Genomic DNA, 3,984 nt, shown 5'->3' with positions numbered 1-3,984 from the left:
ATTGGAATCCCATGGGTTCCATCTACCATGTGGATGACACGGGCAATTGTTTTAGGGGATCATCATAATGTACACAGCCATAATGTATTACTAGATCATTGAAGGCGCGCGTTGCCGCGCCCATCCGTTTTTCAGATAGAATCATATGTTTACGTAAATTCATAAAGGCATGAATCATAAAATTTAGATCTACAGTGAAATAGTATGGTATTGGTCAATCGGTATAAGGAAATTTTCATCAAAGAGGGAATTACAGTTGGTCTTCAACGAACTGACTGTATTTGTTTTACTCAAAAGTGGTACTACTTCTTAAGGGAAGACCATCATGGCCAGTAGGGTATGGCATTAGTTACTCACTGATGAAGTGAACTTTAATAGTGTTGGTTTGCGTCAGAGAGTGTCAGTAAATTTTATGTAACTGGTGCGATAGATGCTTCATAACAGAGCGGTGAATCTAATGCGAATAGATGCTTCATAACAGAGCGTCTTGATCACGGGAAGAACTTAGCAAGTGATGTTCCCTCTAACCAACATCAGAAGAAGAGGAAAAGCACCAATAACCATCATCAGGTTACTTTAAGCGTGTAAGAGAGAAAGCATAAGCTACAGTAATTCTAAAATCGCAGTTAAGATTTTATTCACAATATGTTGTTTTCAATCTAATTATATTGACATGGTACTTCTATGTTAACAAAGGCACATGCAAGATTGACATATTTGCTGACTGAATATAAGATGAAAACATAATTATCAGATGTTTCTTGCAGAACGAGTGGACACTTGCAACTGATTGGCGAGGTATGCTGCTTCAAAATAGTATATATCTCTAGCTGAACTGTAACCCATACATGAGAGCAAGTATAAGGAGCAAACTTGGGCTAAAGGTTTTAGTCGAAATCATCATATTCTAGTAGTATTTCTTACTCTAAGCACTCTAAGCATTAAATATAGAAAAATATAGTATCTTAGTATGGGTGGAGAATCTAATCTAGTATGTGTAACAATTTACATAGATCTTGATGTTAAGTAATTGCTCTTCGGGTCATCTACAAAAAAGCATGCAGAAGTGCGGGATATCAGGGTAGAACTAAACAATGGTGCTTTTATAAAGAAGGCTTATAGATAATAACTAAGAGCTCTTTTATGGTGATTGTAGAGTTACGATTTGTAATTTCATGTAACTCCAACTCTGATTTTTTCTGGCCATTGGATCTCGAAAAATCATTTAAAGAATTCTTTTTTCTGTAAAAGGGTATAATAGTAACCGAATCTCTCGTCCGTTCCCGTTCCTTACAGCACGTTCAGAGGCCATCTCCACGATCCAATTCTCCTCGCATAGCCGCCGCCGCACATAGATGGCTAGGCGGTGCGCTGTTCGGATCATCCCCGCGCGGCGGACCCGATCCAAGCGAGAAGCAGCAATCCGATATCTTGGTGTCGCTCCTGCCGTCAATGTTCCGGCCGGCCGGCAGTACTGCAGGTCGTACATCGCGGCGCACCGAAGCCTCGGCTGCCCCACCGCCCTCAACCCGCCGCCATGGACAGAGGATCTCTCTCCACCGTACGTCGGATACCCTACTGCCTGAGTCAGCGCCGCCGGCGACCTTCCCTCCCACTACAGGTAACTGCATGCATGTTGTACTAGCTCTTCTGATCCTCATGTTTGCGCGATGGCAGTCCCATGGTGTGATTGCCACTCAACAACGCCCAACCAGCTGTTAGTTCAGAGGAATACATTTGCCGCTCTAGTACTACAACTCTGTTTTTTTTTGCCTGTTCACAAATCTGAACATATTATGTTCATGCTTACTGTGGTGATTAGCATACTCATGTCTTTTCCAAGGAAAAAAAGAATACTCATGTATTGGGTTGTGCTCACAATTAAGCTCTCCCCTGCGATATGATGAAGATGTATGGTTTATGCGCTGGGGGATGTTTGATAAAATGTAATCCTCTTTAGTTCAGATATATTGATTTCAGCACCTAATTAGAGTAGCTGTGAGAGTCCAAATCTGAATTCTAGCTTGCTTTATTACTGAATCAAATAAGTATACTGAGAGCAAGCTTATGACTTCTCTAGATCATGGAAACATCTACTTAGCATAATCACCTAGTCCTTGGGGTGCTTTCGTTGGTGGTGTGGTGTGAAAGTTATTATCGGCATGCGCTGCATCGCCTGTGAGGTCTTTTTGTTTGGTAGGTTGAAGAGCTATTGTTTCAGTTCGTCCATGACACTTATGGGGTTGTGGGGGATGTTGCACTCAGAGAACTTGTTCTTGCAGTAGTAGGATGAACTGGATCAGATATTGGAAGTGGTACTGTCACATATCCTGGCATCTGCTCAGGTATGCCCGGTTTTGAATTTGGGACCTTATACTTTATGAATTGTAATATGTATTCTGATATAACTGTTATATTTAAGCGTTGTCATTTGCCCCATACTGATTACAAACGACAGTTCTAATTATGTTTTCGCATGTCCACAATTCAAGTTAATCAACCTTGGTGAAACTTGAACATGTAGCTTCCAACCAGCTTAAGGAAAACGTGTGCTGCCAATTTCCCGAGCCTTATTCTCATCCATAATTTTGACTCAAATCACTTGATTCATATTCATAATTTAGTGCCCATGTATTTTATTTTCTGTTATCACTGAACTGTGTGTGTTTGCCCTCTGAAAAAATTTACTGGTCCATATCCATGATATCTTGGTACATGATGTTGTTATCCAAAACAAGACAATACATATTTGCATTAGTAAATTTATAGTTCTAGCTGATGGATTGTTCAAAGGAGAAAATTTTAGTTTAAATAACAACACTTATGTGGATGTTTCTTATTGGCTAGTTTTGACATGGAAAGCTAGATCTGATTTTTCCTACTCGTATTTCTATTCCATTATACTTTTCAGGAGCACGTGAAGCTCGCATGTCATTGTACTAAGAACTATATTTCACATAACTATACTAAGTTGATGCAATTTCAGCCTGCAGCATGGCACATGAGTCTTTGACATCATTGAGGATTTCTTCATCGGCAAATTGGAAGACTGATGTGGAATAGGAGAGGATGTAAAAGCTCCCAAAGTGTGAACCCATGTGCTCGTCTGCAATTCCTTGAAGATGATGAAGAAATTGTGATGAGGACTGCTCCAGGGCCCAGCTTTGTGGTTCTGATCACATGTTTGACTCATGCTTACTCTGGTACATGGTCTCCATCCACCCATCGTCTACATATGGCCTCGCCGGAGACACGATGTTTACCCAGGTTCGGGCCCTCTTGATGGAGGTAATACCGTACATCCTGCTTGATTGTTCTTGATAATATGAGTAGTACAACAGTTGATCTACCACGAGATCGAAGAGGCTAAACCCTAGAAGCTAGCCTATGATATGATTGTTGTTGTTGGTCCTACGAAATAAACCCTCCGGTTTATATAGACACCAGAGGGGGCTAGGATTACACAGAGTCGGTTACAAGGAAGGAGATCTACATATCCGTATTGCCAAGCTTGCCTTCCACGCCAAGGAGAGTCCCATCCGGACACAGGACGAAGTCTTCAATTTTGTATCTTCATAGTCCAACAGTCCGGCCAAAGGATATAGTCCGGCTGTCCGGATACCCCCTAATCTAGGACTCCCTCAGTGTAACTCAAACCCAACAGCTTGGTAAGGGCCTTTTGTTGCTAGACCGTATGCAACCATTGTTCAAAAAGAATGGCTCGACTACGTTGGTCAGTCTGAATCACAAATTCAGTTAGCTGCAAGTACTGTCGCCAATGATCAACAGCAAGCAGGATAGCGAGGTATTCCTTTTCATAAACCGACATGGTTTGGTTTCTAGGGCCCAAGGCTTTACTCACATATACCAGGGGTGCCCCTACTGCCTGAGGATTGCTCCAATTCCTATCTCGCAAGCGTCAGTTTCAATCACAAATTTCTTAGAGAAATCTGGGAGAGCCAAGACAAGGGCTGACACCAAAGC

General features: G+C 41.7%; 1 long non-coding RNA gene across 1 annotated transcript; it reads left to right on the top strand.

Annotated features, from left to right (window-relative positions):
* Positions 1-1,351: 1,351 nt before the first annotated feature.
* On the top strand, positions 1,352-3,127 carry LOC125522736. The gene is made up of 3 exons (XR_007289959.1): positions 1,352-1,621; positions 2,201-2,345; positions 2,987-3,127. It is a non-coding gene; the product is annotated as an uncharacterized LOC125522736 (long non-coding RNA).
* Positions 3,128-3,984: the final 857 nt, after the last annotated feature.

Source organism: Triticum urartu, chromosome 7, assembly GCF_003073215.2.
Source record: "Triticum urartu cultivar G1812 chromosome 7, Tu2.1, whole genome shotgun sequence".
Taxonomy (NCBI): domain Eukaryota; kingdom Viridiplantae; phylum Streptophyta; class Magnoliopsida; order Poales; family Poaceae; genus Triticum; species Triticum urartu.
Note: the sequence above shows the minus strand (reverse complement) of the source record. Positions and strands in the feature narration are given on the sequence as shown.